Here is a 20832-nt window from a genome sequence, read left to right as displayed (position 1 = left end):
AGACAGAGAATTGTTACTCAGGGACACAGAATTGTTACTGAGGGCCACAGAACTGTTACTTAGGGCCACAGAAACGTTAGTTAGGGCCACAGAATTGTTACTCAGGGACAGACACAGAATTGTTACTGAGGGACACAGAATTGTTACTGAGGGCCACAGAACTGTTACTTAGGGCCACAGAATTGTTACTCAGGGACACAGAATTGTTACTGAGGGCCACAGAACCGTTACTTAGGGCCACAGAATTGTTACTGAGGGACACAGAATTGTTACTGAGGGCCACAGAACCGTTACTTAGGGCCACAGAATTGTTACTCAGGGACAGACACAGAATTGTTACTAAGGGACACAGAATTGTTACTTGGGGCCACAGAAACGTTACTCAGGGACACAGAATTGTTACTGAGGGCCACAGAACCATTACTTAGGGCCACAGAATTGTTACTCAGGGACAGACACAGAATTGTTACTGAGGGCCACAGAATTGTTACTTAGGGCCACAGAAACGTTACTCAGGGACACAGAATTGTTACTGAGGGCCACAGAACTGTTACTTAGGGCCACAGAAACGTTAGTTAGGGCCACAGAATTGTTACTCAGGGACAGACACAGAATTGTTACTGAGGGACACAGAATTGTTACTGAGGGCCACAGAACTGTTACTTAGGGCCACAGAATTGTTACTCAGGGACACAGAATTGTTACTGAGGGCCACAGCACCGTTACTTAGGGCCACAGAATTGTTACTGAGGGACACAGAATTGTTACTGAGGGCCACAGAACCGTTACTTAGGGCCACAGAATTGTTACTCAGGGACAGACACAGAATTGTTACTGAGGGACACAGAATTGTTACTTAGGGCCACAGAAATGTTACTCAGGGACACAGAATTGTTACTGAGGGCCACAGAACCGTTACTTAGGGCCACAGAATTGTTACTCAGGGACAGACACAGAATTGTTACTGAGGGCCACAGAACCGTTACTTAGGGCCAAAGAAACGTTACTCAGGGACACAGAATTGTTACTGAGGGCCACAGAAACGTTAGTTAGGGCCACAGAATTGTTACTCAGGGACAGACAGAGAATTGTTACTGAGGGACACAGAATTGTTACTGAGGGCCACAGAACTGTTACTTAGGGCCACAGAATTGTTACTCAGGGACACAGAATTGTTACTGAGGGCCACAGAACCGTTACTTAGGGCCACAGAATTGTTACTCAGGGACAGACACAGAATTGTTACTCAGGGACACAGAATTGTTACTGAGGGCCACAGAACCGTTACTTAGGGCCACAGAATTGTTACTGAGGGACACAGAATTGTTACTGAGGGCCACAGAACCATTACTTAGGGCCACAGAATTGTTACTCAGGGACAGACACAGAATTGTTACTCAGGGACACAGAATTGTTACTTCGGGCCACAGAAACGTTACTCAGGGACACAGAATTGTTACTGAGGGCCACAGAACCGTTACTTAGAGCCACAGAATTGTTACTCAGGGACAGACACAGAATTGTTACTGAGGGCCACAGAATTGTTACTTAGGGCCACAGAAACGTTACTCAGGGACACAGAATTGTTACTGAGGGCCACAGAACCGTTACTTAGGGCCACAGAATTGTTACTCAGGGACAGACACAGAATTGTTACTGAGGGCCACAGAATTGTTACTTAGGGCCACAGAAACGTTACTCAGGGACACAGAATTGTTACTGAGGGCCACAGAACCGTTACTTAGGGCCACAGAATTGTTACTCAGGGACAGACACAGAATTGTTACTGAGGGCCACAGAATTGTTACTGAGGGCCACAGAACCGTTACTTAGGGCCACAGAATTGTTACTCAGGGACAGACACAGAATTGTTACTGAGGGCCACAGAATTGTTACTTAGGGCCACAGAAACGTTACTCAGGGACACAGAATTGTTACTGAGGGCCACAGAACCGTTACTTAGGGCCACAGAATTGTTACTCAGGGACAGACACAGAATTGTTACTGAGGGCCACAGAATTGTTACTTAGGGCCACAGAAACGTTACTCAGGGACACAGAATTGTTACTGAGGGCCACAGAACCGTTACTTAGGGCCACAGAATTGTTACTCGGGGACAGACACAGAATTGTTACTGAGGGCCACAGAATTGTTACTTAGGGCCACAGAAACGTTACTCAGGGACACAGAATTGTTACTGAGGGCCACAGAACCGTTACTTAGGGCCACAGAATTGTTACTCAGGGACAGACACAGAATTGTTACTGAGGGACACAGAATTGTTACTGAGGGACACAGAACCGTTACTTAGGGCCACAGAATTGTTACTCAGGGACACAGAATTGTTACTGAGGGCCACAGAACCATTACTTAGGGCCACAGAATTGTTACTGAGGGACACAGAATTGTTACTGAGGGACACAGAACCGTTACTTAGGGCCACAGAATTGTTACTCAGGGACAGACACAGAATTGTTACTCAGGGACACAGAATTGTTACTTAGGGCCACAGAAACGTTACTCAGGGACACAGAATTGTTACTGAGGGCCACAGAACCGTTACTTAGGGCCACAGAATTGTTACTCAGGGACAGACACAGAATTGTTACTTAGGGCCACAGAAACGTTACTCAGGGACACAGAATTGTTACTGAGGGCCACAGAACCGTTACTTAGGGCCACAGAATTGTTACTCAGGGACAGACACATAATTGTTACTCAGGGACACAGAATTGTTACTCAGGGACACAGAATCGTTGAATTAAAGAGTATGTCAGACAACATGCAGAGGAGTGGCAGAGGAGGCAATGTTTTAGGAGCGAGCAGACGTGGCAGCAGAGGAAGGGGTCGAGGCAGCACTATTCGCAGCCAGAGGCCAGTGCTCCCGGTGTCATCCAGCGGTCGTGTCTCCACCGACAACCCTGCCGTCATCGATTGGTTGGCTCGGTCGTCTTCCTCTTCCCAGGTCACCTCTGACACCTACAGCCAACGGTCGGTGGGTACGTCAGACACAACCGTTAGTTGGCATGGCCCGGGACCAAGCCCACTGAAATCACGTGTCCTCTACCTGCCCCTGTCCTTTGGTGTTCCCTCACCAAGCGAAGTATCGCATGCTGTGGGCTCAGCCCCACTGTACAGTGAGGAAGAGCTAACAGAGGGCGGTCAGGAACGGGGGGAGACATCCGCCTTTTCAGCAGCCAGGCGAAGAAGTACTGGCGAGGAGAGTGGCTCGGTAGCCGGTCTAGAGACAGGTCTGTCTCCTGACCCAGACGCAGCCGAGGGGGCTAGTAGTGAGGCGGAGACCCTACTTGATGATGAGGAGGTTGATCGCACTTGGCAGCCTCGTCGTCATCAGGCAATTTCTTCCGCATCATCAGGAGAAGAGGGTGGCAGCTTGGCAGCGAGCGAAACAGTCGGTGGGTTGCCCAGGAGGCAGCAGGGTCGCAGCAGTGTCAGTGGAGCCAAACGGCCACGGAGTAGAGCACCAGCTCCACTGCAGCCTACCACCACGGCCAGTAGTGGTGCCGGTGTGCACGGAGGAAGCAGCAGTCAGCCAGTGAGGAGTATCGGGGGCAAAGTTTCCTACTCGGCGGTGTGGCAATTTTTCGTCAAGCCGCCCGAGGAAGTAAACGTAGCCGTATGTCGACTATGTGGCCAGAAAGTCAAGCGTGGCCAGGGGGCCCATGTTGGGACTACAGCGTTGCGGCAGCATATGCAGCGTTGCCATTTGGTGGCCTGGGAAAACCGTGATAAAGATACGGCGGTTCTGCCCGCCCCAGCCCCCGCTCCATCACCCGCTCTGTTACTTGCTCCGTCACCCGACGTCAATCGCCCTCCATCAGCCAGTCAAGGCTCCAACACCTCTGCTGAGGGGAGTTGTCGCTCGTTGGCATCTTCCGCTCGTTCAGATGCTCCTTCTCCTGCTACTCCTCTTCACGGATTCCGTCAGCAGTCTTTCTTGGAATCCGTTTCCAAGAGACAACAGTTTGCGAGCACGCACCCGACGGTGCAAAAGCTGAACGTCCTCCTGTCCAAGTTGCTGGTGCTGCAGTCCCTCCCTTTCCAAGTGGTGGACTCAGCACCTTTCCGAGAAATGATGGCTTGTGCCGCGCCGCGGTGGAGAGTGCCAAGCCGTCATTTCTTCGCCAAAAAGGCAGTGCCAGCCCTGCATTCACATGTAGAAGACATGGTGGGTCAGTCTTTGAGCATGTCGGTCTCTGCCAAAGTGCACGGCAGCGCCGACGTGTGGAGCTGTAACTACGGTCAGGGACAGTACATGTCATTTACTGCCCACTGGGTGAACGTGGTGCCGTCACAGCCGCACCAGCAACTTGGACAGGTCACGCCGCTTTTGCCTCCACGTTTGCACGTCCTTGGTCCACAAAAGATGTCCGCCTCTACCACCTCTTCTTCCGCCGTGTCCTCAGCCGCCACCCCCGTGCCAAGTCCCATTACCCGACCGGCATATCACATGTGCAGGGCGCAACGGTGTCACGCTGTTCTGCACCTGGTATGCCTTGGCGAACGTAGTCACACAGGGGAGGAACTTCTCAGTGTAATGAACAGAGAAATCGACAGATGGCTGTCTCCGCGCAAACTGAAAATCGGAACCATGTTGACCGACAACAGAAAGAACATGGTGTCTGCTCTGCGTCAAGGAAGGTTGTGCCATGCGCCATGCATGGCTCACGTGTTCAATCTGGTTGTCAAGCGGTTCCTAAAATCCACCATCCCACTGCAAGACATCCTTAAAATGTCACGTAAACTTTGCATGCATTTCAGCCATTCCTACACCGCAAAGCACACCCTCCTTGAGCTGCAGCGGCAGAACGGAATTCCACAGCATCGCCTGATCTGCGACGTTGCAACAAGGTGGAATTCAACCCTACACATGTTAGACCGCCTTTACGAACAGCGAAAGGCCATCACCGATTTCCTGATGTTACAAGCGGATAAAGGTACTCCCCTGTGTAACTTCGATGTCAGCCATTGGCAGCTCATGCGTGACACCTGCCGCTTGCTCAGGCCCTTTGAGGAGGCCACGCTATTCGTGAGTCGGCAGGACTATGGGATGAACAACGTCATTCCTCTGTTGCACGTCCTGGAACAAATGCTGTTAACAATGGCTGGTCAGGGTGCGGTAGACGTGGCGCACAGATCTCAACGCCACATGACCCCTGTGGGGGCAGGACAGGAAGAAGAGGAGGAGGTAGAGGAGGACATTTGTGCTCAGGAATTATTGAGTGAAATGGGTGGTTTTTCCACTCAGCGGACAGGAGTGGAGGAGCAGGAGCATCTGGTAGAGGAGGAGGAGACAGAGGACCCAGACGCACCGTGGCAGTATGCTGTGGAGATGGAGGCAGGGAGTCCCTCGCATTCCTTGGCACAAATGGCCCATAGCATGCTCGGTTGCTTGCGTAGCGACAGCCGAATAATAACCATCAGACAGAGGGATGATTTTGGCTGTCCACCTTGTTGGACCCTCGCTACCGTTCAAAAATGGTGGCCTTTTTCACACCTGCTGAGAGGGAGGCCAAAATAACGTACTATAAAAACCACCTATGTAGTCAGTTGGTCTCTGCCTTTGTGCGCCAACGTCCATCCTCAGACACTGTGGGCCCTGTGCGCTCGCGTTCCGCTGCCATGGCAGCAGGGGAGGGGTGGGGTGGTAGGAGCAGTGGCAGCTCCACCAGCAGCGGCTGCCTCAGTCTGCAGTTGATGATGAGTAGCTTTCTTCACCAGCGCAGTGAGGAAACTACTAACCAGCCGCAGCAGCAGCAGCATCAGGTGGACCTGGAGCAGGAGCTCAAACAACAGGCTTGGGCCTACTTGGACAGCACCCTGCCAACCGAGGTAGACAATCCCCTTGACTACTGGGCAACGAAACTTGACCTTTGGCCCCAACTAGCTGAATTTGCCCTTGAAAGGCTGTCATGCCCGGCCAGTAGCGTGGCATCGGAGCGTGTGTTTAGTGCGGCAGGAGGTATTGTAACTCCGCGGAGGACACGACTGTCCACCCAAAGTGTGGAGAGACTCACGTTTGTGAAAATGAATCAGGCGTGGATTAGTCTGGATTTCAAACCACCAGTTCCTGACACAACTGACTAAATCCGCCATGAATCATGCCCCAAACATGTGCCACTTTCAGGTCTCCTCACACTGCTGGTGTGTTGAATTTTTTGACATAGGGTGCTGGCAGATTACGGTCCTCCCATAGCTGCTGCCAGGCCCCTAATCTGCCATGGGCCCCTATATACCGCCTCCTCATGCTGCTGCCAGGTCCAGAGTCTCTCATGGGTCCCTGTACGGCCTCCCATTGCTGCTGTCTCCATCGCCACACTCTGCCATGTGCCACTTTCAGGTCTCCTCACACACTGCTGGTGTGTTGAATTTTTTGACATAGGGTGCTGGCAGATTACGGGCCTCCCATAGCTGCTGCCAGGCCCCTAATCTGCCATGGGCCCCTATATACCGCCTCCTCATGCTGCTGCCAGGTCCAGAGTCTGTCATGGGTCCCTGTACGGCCTCCCATTGCTGCTGTCTCCATCGCCACACTCTGCCATGTGCCACTTTCAGGTCTCCTCACACACTGCTGATGTGTTGAATTTTTTGACATAGGGTGCTGGCAGATTACGGGCCTCCTATAGCTGCTGCCAGGTCCCTAATCTGCCATAGGCCCCTATATACCGCCTCCTCATGCTGCTGCCAGGTCCAGAGTCTCTCATGGGTCCCTGTACGGCCTCCCGTTGCTGCTGTCTCCATCGCCACACTCTGCCATGTGCCACTTTCAGGTCTCCTCACACACTGCTGGTGTGTTGAATTTTTTGACATAGGGTGCTGACAGATTACGGGCCTCCCATAGCTGCTGCCAGGCCCCTAATCTGCCATGGGCCCCTATATACCGCCTCCTCATGCTGCTGCCAAGTCCAGAGTGTCTCATGGGTCCCTGTACGGCCTCCCATTGCTGCTGTCTCCATCGCCACACTCTGCCATGTGCCACTTTCAGGTCTCCTCACACACTGCTGTTGTGTTCAATTTTTTGACATAGGGTGCTGGCAGATTACGGGCCTCCCATAGCTGCTGCCAGGCCCCTAATCTGCCATGGGCCCCTATACCGCCTCCTCATGCTGCTGCCAAGTCCAGAGTCTCTCATGGGTCCCTGTACGGCCTCCCGTTGCTGCTGTCTCCATCGCCACACTCTGCCATGTGCCACTTTCAGGTCTCCTCACACACTGCTGGTGTGTTGAATTTTTTGACATAGGGTGCTGGCAGATCACGGGCCTCCCATAGCTGCTGCCAGGCCCCTAATCTGCCATGGGCCCCTATATACCGCCTCCTCATGCTGCTGCCAAGTCCAGAGTCTCTCATGGGTCCCTGTACATCCTCCCATTGCTGCTGTCTCCATCGCCACACTCTGCCATGTGCCACTTTCAGGTCTCTTCACACTGCTGGTGTGTTGAATTTTTTGACATAGGGTGCTGGCAGATTACGGGCCTCCCATAGCTGCTGCCAGGCCCCTAATCTGCTATGGGCCCCTGTACCGCCTCCTCATGCTGCTGCCAGGTCCACAGTGTCTCATGCCATGTGCCACTTTCAGGTCTCCTCACACTGCTGGTGTGTTGAATTTTTTGACATAGGGTGCTGGCAGATTACGGGCCTCCCATAGCTGCTGCCAGGCCCCTAATCTGCCATGGGCCCCTATATACCGCCTCCTCATGCTGCTGCCAAGTCCAGAGTCTGTCATGGGTCCCTGTACGGCCTCCCATTGCTGCTGTCTCCATCGCCACACTCTGCCATGTGCCACTTTCAGGTCTCCTCACACACTGCTGTTGTGTTCAATTTTTTGACATAGGGTGCTGGCAGATTACGGGCCTCCCATAGCTGCTGCCAGGCCCCTAATCTGCCATGGGCCCCTATATACCGCCTCCTCATGCTGCTGCCAAGTCCAGAGTCTGTCATGGGTCCCTGTACGGCCTCCCATTGCTGCTGTCTCCATTGCCACACTCTGCCATGTGCCACTTTCAGGTCTCCTCACACACTGCTGTTGTGTTCAATTTTTTGACATAGGGTGCTGGCAGATTACGGGCCTCCCATAGCTGCTGCCAGGCCCCTAATCTGCCATGGGCCCCTATACCGCCTCCTCATGCTGCTGCCAAGTCCAGAGTCTGTCATGGGTCCCTGTACGGCCTCCCATTGCTGCTGTCTCCATCGCCACACTCTGCCATGTGCCACTTTCAGGTCTCCTCACACTGCTGGTGTGTTGAATTTTTTGACATAGGGTGCTGGCAGATTACGGGCCTCCCATAGCTGCTGACAGGCCCCTAATCTGCCATGGGCCCCTATACCACCTCCTCATGCTGCTGCCAAGTCCAGAGTCTGTCATGGGTCCCTGTACGGCCTCCCATTGCTGCTGTCTCCATCGTCACACTCTGCCATGTGCCACTTTCAGGTCTCCTCACACACTGCTGTTGTGTTCAATTTTTTGACATAGGGTGCTGGCAGATTACGGGCCTCCCATAGCTGCTGCCAGGCCCCTAATCTGCCATGGGCCCCTATATACCGCCTCCTCATGCTGCTGCCAGGTCCAGAGTCTGTCATGGGTCCCTGTACGGCCTCCCATTGCTGCTGTCTCCATCGCCACACTCTGCCATGTGCCACTTTCAGGTCTCCTCACACACTGCTGGTGTTTTGAATTTTTTGACATAGGGTGCTGGCAGATTATGGGCCTCCCATAGCTGCTGCCAGGCCCCTAATCTGCCATGGGCCCCTATATCGCCTCCTCATGCTGCTGCCAGGTCCACAGTCTCTCATGCCATGTGCCACTTTCAGGTCTCCTCACACTGCTGGTGTGTTCAATTTTTTGACATAGGGTGCTGGCAGATTACGGGCCTCCCATAGCTGCTGCCAAACCCCTAATCTGCCATGGGCCCCTATATACCGCCTCCTCATGCTGCTGCCAAGTCCAGAGTCTGTCATGGGTCCCTGTACGTCCTCCCATTGCTGCTGTCTCCATCGCCACACTCTGCCATGTGCCACATTCAGGTCTCTTCACACTGCTGGTGTGTTGAATTTTTTGACATAGGGTGCTGGCAGATTACGGGCCTCCCATAGCTGCTGCCAGGCCCCTAATCTGCCATGGGCCCCTGTACCGCCTCCTCATGCTGCTGCCAGGTCCACAGTGTCTCATGCCATGTGCCACTTTCAGGTCTCCTCACACTGCTGGTGTGTTGAATTTTTTGACATAGGGTGCTGGCAGATTACGGGCCTCCTATAGCTGCTGCCAGGCCCCTAATCTGCCATGGGCCCCTATACCGCCTCCTCATGCTGCTGCCAGGTCCAGAGTCTCTCATGGGTCCCTGTACCGCCTCCCATTGCTGCTGTCTCCATCGCCACACTCTGCCATGTGCCACTTTCAGGTCTCCTCACACACTACTGGTGTGTTGAATTTTTTGACATAGGGTGCTGGCAGATTACGGGCCTCCCATAGCTGCTGCCAGGCCCCTAATCTGCCATGGGCCCCTATATACCGCCTCCTCATGCTGCTGCCAAGTCCAGAGTCTGTCATGGGTCCCTGTACGGCCTCCCATTGCTGCTGTCTCCATCGCCACACTCTGCCATGTGCCACTTTCAGGTCTCCTCACACTGCTGGTGTGTTGAATTTTTTGACATAGGGTGCTGGCAGATTACGGGCCTCCCATAGCTGCTGCCAGGCCCCTAATCTGCCATGGGCCCCTATACCGCCTCCTTATGCTGCTGCCAAGTCCAGAGTCTGTCATGGGTCCCTGTACGGCCTCCCATTGCTGCTGTCTCCATCGCCACACTCTGCCATGTGCCACTTTCAGGTCTCCTCACACTGCTGGTGTGTTGAATTTTTTGACATAGGGTGCTGGCAGATTACGGGCCTCCAATAGCTGCTGCCAGGCCCCTAATCTGCCATGGGCCCCTATACCGCCTCCTCATGCTGCTGCCAAGTCCAGAGTCTGTCATGGGTCCCTGTACGGCCTCCCATTGCTGCTGTCTCCATCGCCACACTCTGCCATGTGCCACTTTCAGGTCTCCTCACACTGCTGGTGTGTTGAATTTTTTGACATAGGGTGCTGGCAGATTACGGGCCTCCCATAGCTGCTGCCAGGCCCCTAATCTGCCATGGCCCCTATATACCGCCTCCTCATGCTGCTGCCAGGTCCAGACTCTGTCATGGGTCCCTGTACGGCCTCCCATTGCTGCTGTCTCCATCGCCACACTCTGCCATGTGCCACTTTCAGGTCTCCTCACACACTGCTGTTGTGTTCAATTTTTTGACATAGGGTGCTGGCAGATTACGGGCCTCCCATAGCTGCTGCCAAACCCCTAATCTGCCATGGGCCCCTATATACCGCCTCCTCATGCTGCTGCCAAGTCCAGAGTCTGTCATGGGTCCCTGTACGTCCTCCCATTGCTGCTGTCTCCATCGCCACACTCTGCCATGTGCCACATTCAGGTCTCTTCACACTGCTGGTGTGTTGAATTTTTTGACATAGGGTGCTGGCAGATTACGGGCCTCCCATAGCTGCTGCCAGGCCCCTAATCTGCCATGGGCCCCTGTACCGCCTCCTCATGCTGCTGCCAGGTCCACAGTGTCTCATGCCATGTGCCACTTTCAGGTCTCCTCACACTGCTGGTGTGTTGAATTTTTTGACATAGGGTGCTGGCAGATTACGGGCCTCCTATAGCTGCTGCCAGGCCCCTAATCTGCCATGGGCCCCTATACCGCCTCCTCATGCTGCTGCCAGGTCCAGAGTCTCTCATGGGTCCCTGTACCGCCTCCCATTGCTGCTGTCTCCATCGCCACACTCTGCCATGTGCCACTTTCAGGTCTCCTCACACACTACTGGTGTGTTGAATTTTTTGACATAGGGTGCTGGCAGATTACGGGCCTCCCATAGCTGCTGCCAGGCCCCTAATCTGCCATGGGCCCCTATATACCGCCTCCTCATGCTGCTGCCAAGTCCAGAGTCTGTCATGGGTCCCTGTACGGCCTCCCATTGCTGCTGTCTCCATCGCCACACTCTGCCATGTGCCACTTTCAGGTCTCCTCACACTGCTGGTGTGTTGAATTTTTTGACATAGGGTGCTGGCAGATTACGGGCCTCCCATAGCTGCTGCCAGGCCCCTAATCTGCCATGGGCCCCTATACCGCCTCCTTATGCTGCTGCCAAGTCCAGAGTCTGTCATGGGTCCCTGTACGGCCTCCCATTGCTGCTGTCTCCATCGCCACACTCTGCCATGTGCCACTTTCAGGTCTCCTCACACTGCTGGTGTGTTGAATTTTTTGACATAGGGTGCTGGCAGATTACGGGCCTCCAATAGCTGCTGCCAGGCCCCTAATCTGCCATGGGCCCCTATACCGCCTCCTCATGCTGCTGCCAAGTCCAGAGTCTGTCATGGGTCCCTGTACGGCCTCCCATTGCTGCTGTCTCCATCGCCACACTCTGCCATGTGCCACTTTCAGGTCTCCTCACACTGCTGGTGTGTTGAATTTTTTGACATAGGGTGCTGGCAGATTACGGGCCTCCCATAGCTGCTGCCAGGCCCCTAATCTGCCATGGGCCCCTATATACCGCCTCCTCATGCTGCTGCCAGGTCCAGACTCTGTCATGGGTCCCTGTACGGCCTCCCATTGCTGCTGTCTCCATCGCCACACTCTGCCATGTGCCACTTTCAGGTCTCCTCACACACTGCTGTTGTGTTCAATTTTTTGACATAGGGTGCTGGCAGATTACGGGCCTCCCATAGCTGCTGCCAGGCGCCTAATCTGCCATGGGCCCCTATATACCGCCTCCTCATGCTGCTGCCAAGTCCAGAGTCTGTCATGGGTCCCTGTACGGCCTCCCATTGCTGCTGTCTCCATTGCCACACTCTGCCATGTGCCACTTTCAGGTCTCCTCACACACTGCTGTTGTGTTCAATTTTTTGACATAGGGTGCTGGCAGATTACGGGCCTCCCATAGCTGCTGCCAGGCCCCTAATCTGCCATGGGCCCCTATACCGCCTCCTCATGCTGCTGCCAAGTCCAGAGTCTGTCATGGGTCCCTGTACGGCCTCCCATTGCTGCTGTCTCCATCGCCACACTCTGCCATGTGCCACTTTCAGGTCTCCTCACACTGCTGGTGTGTTGAATTTTTTGACATAGGGTGCTGGCAGATTACGGGCCTCCCATAGCTGCTGCCAGGCCCCTAATCTGCCATGGGCCCCTATACCACCTCCTCATGCTGCTGCCAAGTCCAGAGTCTGTCATGGGTCCCTGTACGGCCTCCCATTGCTGCTGTCTCCATCGCCACACTCTGCCATGTGCCACTTTCAGGTCTCCTCACACACTGCTGTTGTGTTCAATTTTTTGACATAGGGTGCTGGCAGATTACGGGCCTCCCATAGCTGCTGCCAGGCCCCTAATCTGCCATGGGCCCCTATATACCGCCTCCTCATGCTGCTGCCAGGTCCAGAGTCTGTCATGGGTCCCTGTACGGCCTCCCATTGCTGCTGTCTCCATCGCCACACTCTGCCATGTGCCACTTTCAGGTCTCCTCACACACTGCTGGTGTGTTGAATTTTTTGACATAGGGTGCTGGCAGATTACGGGCCTCCCATAGCTGCTGCCAGGCCCCTAATCTGCCATGGGCCCCTATACCGCCTCCTCATGCTGCTGCCAGGTCCACAGTCTCTCATGCCATGTGCCACTTTCAGGTCTCCTCACACTGCTGGTGTGTTCAATTTTTTGACATAGGGTGCTGGCAGATTACGGGCCTCCCATAGCTGCTGCCAAACCCCTAATCTGCCATGGGCCCCTATATACCGCCTCCTCATGCTGCTGCCAAGTCCAGAGTCTGTCATGGGTCCCTGTACGGCCTCCCATTGCTGCTGTCTCCATCGCCACACTCTGCCATGTGCCACTTTCAGGTCTCCTCACACACTGCTGGGGTGTTGAATTTTTTGACATAGGGTGCTGGCAGATTACGGTCCTCCCATAGCTGCTGCCAGGCCCCTAATCTGCCATGGGCCCCTATACCGCCTCCTCATGCTGCTGCCAAGTCCAGAGTCTGTCATGGGTCCCTGTACGTCCTCCCATTGCTGCTGTCTCCATCGCCACACTCTGCCATGTGCCACATTCAGGTCTCTTCACACTGCTGGTGTGTTGAATTTTTTGACATAGGGTGCTGGCAGATTACGGGCCTCCCATAGCTGCTGCCAGGCCCCTAATCTGCCATGGGCCCCTGTACCGCCTCCTCATGCTGCTGCCAGGTCCACAGTGTCTCATGCCATGTGCCACTTTCAGGTCTCCTCACACTGCTGGTGTGTTGAATTTTTTGACATAGGGTGCTGGCAGATTACGGGCCTCCTATAGCTGCTGCCAGGCCCCTAATCTGCCATGGGCCCCTATACCGCCTCCTCATGCTGCTGCCAGGTCCAGAGTCTCTCATGGGTCCCTGTACCGCCTCCCATTGCTGCTGTCTCCATCGCCACACTCTGCCATGTGCCACTTTCAGGTCTCCTCACACACTACTGGTGTGTTGAATTTTTTGACATAGGGTGCTGGCAGATTACGGGCCTCCCATAGCTGCTGCCAGGCCCCTAATCTGCCATGGGCCCCTATATACCGCCTCCTCATGCTGCTGCCAAGTCCAGAGTCTGTCATGGGTCCCTGTACGGCCTCCCATTGCTGCTGTCTCCATCGCCACACTCTGCCATGTGCCACTTTCAGGTCTCCTCACACTGCTGGTGTGTTGAATTTTTTGACATAGGGTGCTGGCAGATTACGGGCCTCCCATAGCTGCTGCCAGGCCCCTAATCTGCCATGGGCCCCTATACCGCCTCCTTATGCTGCTGCCAAGTCCAGAGTCTGTCATGGGTCCCTGTACGGCCTCCCATTGCTGCTGTCTCCATCGCCACACTCTGCCATGTGCCACTTTCAGGTCTCCTCACACTGCTGGTGTGTTGAATTTTTTGACATAGGGTGCTGGCAGATTACGGGCCTCCAATAGCTGCTGCCAGGCCCCTAATCTGCCATGGGCCCCTATACCGCCTCCTCATGCTGCTGCCAAGTCCAGAGTCTGTCATGGGTCCCTGTACGGCCTCCCATTGCTGCTGTCTCCATCGCCACACTCTGCCATGTGCCACTTTCAGGTCTCCTCACACTGCTGGTGTGTTGAATTTTTTGACATAGGGTGCTGGCAGATTACGGGCCCCCCATAGCTGCTGCCAGGCCCCTAATCTGCCATGGGCCCCTATACACCGCCTCCTCATGCTGCTGCCAGGTCCAGACTCTGTCATGGGTCCCTGTACGGCCTCCCATTGCTGCTGTCTCCATCGCCACACTCTGCCATGTGCCACTTTCAGGTCTCCTCACACACTGCTGTTGTGTTCAATTTTTTGACATAGGGTGCTGGCAGATTACGGGCCTCCCATAGCTGCTGCCAGGCCCCTAATCTGCCATGGGCCCCTATATACCGCCTCCTCATGCTGCTGCCAAGTCCAGAGTCTGTCATGGGTCCCTGTACGGCCTCCCATTGCTGCTGTCTCCATTGCCACACTCTGCCATGTGCCACTTTCAGGTCTCCTCACACACTGCTGTTGTGTTCAATTTTTTGACATAGGGTGCTGGCAGATTACGGGCCTCCCATAGCTGCTGCCAGGCCCCTAATCTGCCATGGGCCCCTATACCGCCTCCTCATGCTGCTGCCAAGTCCAGAGTCTGTCATGGGTCCCTGTACGGCCTCCCATTGCTGCTGTCTCCATCGCCACACTCTGCCATGTGCCACTTTCAGGTCTCCTCACACTGCTGGTGTGTTGAATTTTTTGACATAGGGTGCTGGCAGATTACGGGCCTCCCATAGCTGCTGCCAGGCCCCTAATCTGCCATGGGCCCCTATACCGCCTCCTCATGCTGCTGCCAAGTCCAGAGTCTGTCATGGGTCCCTGTACGGCCTCCCATTGCTGCTGTCTCCATCGCCACACTCTGCCATGTGCCACTTTCAGGTCTCCTCACACACTGCTGTTGTGTTCAATTTTTTGACATAGGGTGCTGGCAGATTACGGGCCTCCCATAGCTGCTGCCAGGCCCCTAATCTGCCATGGGCCCCTATATACCGCCTCCTCATGCTGCTGCCAGGTCCAGAGTCTGTCATGGGTCCCTGTACGGCCTCCCATTGCTGCTGTCTCCATCGCCACACTCTGCCATGTGCCACTTTCAGGTCTCCTCACACACTGCTGGTGTGTTGAATTTTTTGACATAGGGTGCTGGCAGATTACGGGCCTCCCATAGCTGCTGCCAGGCCCCTAATCTGCCATGGGCCCCTATACCGCCTCCTCATGCTGCTGCCAGGTCCACAGTCTCTCATGCCATGTGCCACTTTCAGGTCTCCTCACACTGCTGGTGTGTTCAATTTTTTGACATAGGGTGCTGGCAGATTACGGGCCTCCCATAGCTGCTGCCAAACCCCTAATCTGCCATGGGCCCCTATATACCGCCTCCTCATGCTGCTGCCAAGTCCAGAGTCTGTCATGGGTCCCTGTACGGCCTCCCATTGCTGCTGTCTCCATCGCCACACTCTGCCATGTGCCACTTTCAGGTCTCCTCACACACTGCTGGGGTGTTGAATTTTTTGACATAGGGTGCTGGCAGATTACGGGCCTCCCATAGCTGCTGCCAGGCCCCTAATCTGCCATGGGCCCCTATACCGCCTCCTCATGCTGCTGCCAAGTCCAGAGTCTGTCATGGGTCCCTGTACGTCCTCCCATTGCTGCTGTCTCCATCGCCACACTCTGCCATGTGCCATATTCAGGTCTCTTCACACTGCTGGTGTGTTGAATTTTTTGACATAGGGTGCTGGCAGATTACGGGCCTCCCATAGCTGCTGCCAGGCCCCTAATCTGCCATGGGCCCCTGTACCGCCTCCTCATGCTGCTGCCAGGTCCACAGTGTCTCATGCCATGTGCCACTTTCAGGTCTCCTCACACTGCTGGTGTGTTGAATTTTTTGACATAGGGTGCTGGCAGATTACGGGCCTCCTATAGCTGCTGCTAGGCCCCTAATCTGCCATGGGCCCCTATACCGCCTCCTCATGCTGCTGCCAGGTCCAGAGTCTCTCATGGGTCCCTGTACCGCCTCCCATTGCTGCTGTCTCCATCGCCACACTCTGCCATGTGCCACTTTCAGGTCTCCTCACACACTACTGGTGTGTTGAATTTTTTGACATAGGGTGCTGGCAGATTACGGGCCTCCCATAGCTGCTGCCAGGCCCCTAATCTGCCATGGGCCCCTATATACCGCCTCCTCATGCTGCTGCCAAGTCCAGAGTCTCTCATGGGTCCCTGTACGGCCTCCCATTGCTGCTGTCTCCATCGCCACACTCTGCCATGTGCCACTTTCAGGTCTCCTCACACACTGCTGTTGTGTTCAATTTTTTGACATAGGGTGCTGGCAGATTACGGGCCTCCCATAGCTGCTGCCAGGCCCCTAATCTGCCATGGGCCCCTATACCGCCTCCTCATGCTGCTGCCAAGTCCAGAGTTTGTCATGGGTCCCTGTACGGCCTCCCATTGCTGCTGTCTCCATCGCCACACTCTGCCATGTGCCACTTTCAGGTCTCCTCACACTGCTGGTGTGTTGAATTTTTTGACATAGGGTGCTGGCAGATTACGGGCCTCCCATAGCTGCTGCCAGGCCCCTAATCTGCCATGGGCCCCTATACCGCCTCCTCATGCTGCTGCCAAGTCCAGAGTCTGTCATGGGTCCCTGTACGGCCTCCCATTGCTGCTGTCTCCATCGCCACACTCTGCCATGTGCCACTTTCAGGTCTCCTCACACTGCTGGTGTGTTGAATTTTTTGACATAGGGTGCTGGCAGATTACGGGCCTCCCATAGCTGCTGCCAGGCCTCTAATCTGCCATGGGCCCCTATACCGCCTCCTCATGCTGCTGCCAAGTCCAGAGTCTGTCATGGGTCCCTGTACGGCCTCCCATTGCTGCTGTCTCCATCGCCACACTCTGCCATGTGCCACTTTCAGGTCTCCTCACACTGCTGGTATGTTGAATTTTTTGACATAGGGTGCTGGCAGATTACGGGCCTCCCATAGCTGCTGCCAGGCCCCTAATCTGCCATGGGCCCCTATATACCGCCTCCTCATGCTGCTGCCAGGTCCAGAGTCTGTCATGGGTCCCTGTACGGCCTCCCATTGCTGCTGTCTCCATCGCCACACTCTGCCATGTGCCACTTTCAGGTCTCCTCACACACTGCTGGTGTGTTGAATTTTTTGACATAGGGTGCTGGCAGATTACGGGCCTCCTATAGCTGCTGCCAGGCCCCTAATCTGCCATAGGCCCCTATATACCGCCTCCTCATGCTGCTGCCAGGTCCAGAGTCTCTCATGGGTCCCTGTACGGCCTCCCATTGCTGCTGTCTCCATCGCCACACTCTGCCATGTGCCACTTTCAGGTCTCCTCACACACTGCTGGTGTGTTGAATTTTTTGACATAGGGTGCTGGCAGATTACGGGCCTCCCATAGCTGCTGCCAGGCCCCTAATCTGCCATGGGCCCCTATATACCGCCTCCTCATGCTGCTGCCAAGTCCAGAGTCTCTCATGGGTCCCTGTACGGCCTCCCATTGCTGCTGTCTCCATCGCCACACTCTGCCATGTGCCACTTTCAGGTCTCCTCACACACTGCTGGTGTGTTGAATTTTTTGACATAGGGTGCTGGCAGATTACGGGCCTCCCATAGCTGCTGCCAGGCCCCTAATCTGCCATGGGCCCCTGTACCGCCTCCTCATGCTGCTGCCAGGTCCACAGTGTCTCATGCCATGTGCCACTTTCAGGTCTCCTCACACTGCTGGTGTGTTGAATTTTTTTGACATAGGGTGCTGGCAGATTACGGGCCTCCCATAGCTGCTGCCAGGCCCCTAATCTGCCATGGGCCCCTATATACCGCCTCCTCATGCTGCTGCCAAGTCCAGAGTCTGTCATGGGTCCCTGTACGGCCTCCCATTGCTGCTGTCTCCATCTCCACACTCTGCCATGTGCCACTTTCAGGTCTCCTCACACTGCTGGTGTGTTGAATTTTTTGACATAGGGTGCTGGCAGATTACGGGCCTCCCATAGCTGCTGCCAGGCCCCTAATCTGCCATGGGCCCCTATATACCGCCTCCTCATGCTGCTGCCAGGTCCAGAGTCTGTCATGGGTCCCTGTACGGCTTCCCATTGCTGCTGTCTCCATCGCCACACTCTGCCATGTGCCACTTTCAGGTCTCCTCACACACTGCTGGTGTGTTGAATTTTTTGACATAGGGTGCTGGCAGATTACGGGCCTCCCATAGCTGCTGCCAGGCCCCTAATCTGCCATGGGCCCCTATATACCGCCTCCTCATGCTGCTGCCAGGTCCAGAGTCTGTCATGGGTCCCTGTACGGCCTCCCATTGCTGCTGTCTCCATCGCCACACTCTGCCATGTGCCACTTTCAGGTCTCCTCACACTGCTGGTGTGTTGAATTTTTTGACATAGGGTGCTGGCAGATTACGGGCCTCCTATAGCTGCTGCCAGGCCCCTAATCTGCCATGGGCCCCTATACCGCCTCCTCATGCTGCTGCCAGGTCCAGAGTCTCTCATGGGTCCCTGTACGGCCTCCCATTGCTGCTGTCTCCATCGCCACACTCTGCCATGTGCCACTTTCAGGTCTCCTCACACACTGCTGGTGTGTTCCATTTTTTGTCATAGGGTGCTGACAGATTACAGGCCTCCCATTGCTGCTGCCAGGCCTGTAATCTGCCATGGGCCCCCGTACCGCCTGGTCACGCTGCTGCTGGGTCCACAGTGTGACATGGGTCCCTGTACCACCTCCCATTGCTCCCACTCTGCCATGTGCCACTTTCAGGTCTCCTCACACTCCTGCTGGTTTCCATTTTGTCATAGGTTGCTGGCAGATTACAGGCCTCCCATAGGTGCTGCCAGGCCCCAAATCTGCCATGGGCCCCCGTACCGCCTCGTCACGCTGCTGCTGGGTCCACAGTGTGACATGGGTCCCTGTACCGCCTCCCATTGCTCCCACTCTGCCATGTGCCACTTTGAGGTCTCCTCACACTCCTGCTGGTTTCCATTTTGTCATAGGTTGCTGTATGGCCTCCCATTGCTGCTGCCTCCACCGCCACACTGTGGCTCCAAACACTGGTTTTGGCCCCGTGACTGGCCAAATGAGTGAAGTGTGCGGTGATTCTAAGATCGACGGCACTCATCTGCATGTCATACTGACTGACAGTATTATTTCTCTTCCCCAGCAGACTCCAAGGGCATTTAAATTAAAGGTACAGTGTTCTGCACTAATATTAAGTCTCTCTGAAGCCTAGAAACACCCTTTTTTAAGTTAAATTCACAGCGAATATATTCGACTCGAATCGAATATTGTCCACGAATTCGCCGAATCAGTCGAATCGAATTTTTGAATACTTCGCTCATCTCTAGTTACAAGCCTCTATATTTTTCAAGAAAATTAATCATCTCTCTTTTTTCTTGTTTGATGATTTATATAATAAAGTAATAATAATAACATAAAGTAGACACATGTCTTCAAAAGTGCAGCATTCTACTATTATTATTTTTTAATGTGCTAATCGCATCATACAATGGGCAGAGCTTGTACAAAAGGATGTCATCAATCAGTTGTGCCCAGGGAAGCATGATGTCTAAATAGAGGCTTGATCAGGTAGTGTGTCAGTCCATCACCCGGTGTTTTCAGTTTTGTACCCGCTTATATCAATGTTCCTGTCATTTGCTACTATACGATAATTCATTATAGCCAACTGTAGTTAGCTGACTGCAATGCTAGATAGTATTATTAGATCCATGAAAAATGACCATAGCTCTAAAGACTAAAGGGCTGTAAAACACTGGCAAAATGAACAATGCATTATGTAATACACCACTATCGGCTCAATTCACAAAGCTTCCTTTCATTTACATTTATTAAATTATCCAGTACAAAACAAGGAAACAACTTAGTACATAAACACTTCACATGTACTTAAAATTCCATTTTATATCACCTTACCCCCTACCCCCATCCTTCCTCCCACCCTTCCCACCTACGTTTACCCCAGTGTACGTCCTATAACCCAATTTCCATCTTCTCTTCATAGTTGTCTATCTATATCCATATCTCTTACCTCCACTCTCTTTTGGGTACTCTGTTGAGTACTCTCTAGATTTCCCTCTAGACTCCGACCAATTCCAGATATCTTTTATATATTTCAAAATGTAACCAACTACTCCATGTTTTCCTACATTTTTCTGTTTTATCTTCCTCTATGTGATATATCTCCTCCATCCTATAGATATTTTCCACTTTATTTATCCAATAATTTTCTCGCGCTTGCCAGAACTTGGGAATCAAGCCATTAGCCGCACTGATTAGATGATATAGTACCCTATTTTTATGCAGTTTCACTGAACGCTCAAGATTATAAAATAAGCACGTCCATGGGTCCCTCTGTACAGTAATCCTACATATTTCCGGAATATATTGGGTAATTCACTTCCAGTAATCCTGTATTTTTTGGCAATCCCATTATATATGTGCCATTGTTCCCTTTTCCCCACAACCTCTCCAACACAGTGGTGATACCTCTACTTGTAGTTTATGTGCCATACTCGGTGTAATATACCACCTCGCTAAACATTTATAGTTCATTTCAGTTGTGCTCATGTTTATTACCTTGTGTGTTAAATTAAATGTTTTATTCCTTTGTTGCTCATTCAATTCTGCTTCAAGTTCCTTTTCCCATTTTGCCCAGAACTGGGGAGGATCAGCT

This window comes from Staurois parvus, unplaced genomic scaffold (genome assembly GCF_062004578.1).
Source record: "Staurois parvus isolate SC_StPar_1 unplaced genomic scaffold, SC_StPar_1.0 ptg000113l, whole genome shotgun sequence".
Taxonomy (NCBI): domain Eukaryota; kingdom Metazoa; phylum Chordata; class Amphibia; order Anura; family Ranidae; genus Staurois; species Staurois parvus.
The sequence above is the reverse complement of the archived record's forward strand: the minus strand, read 5'-3'. Positions refer to the sequence as shown.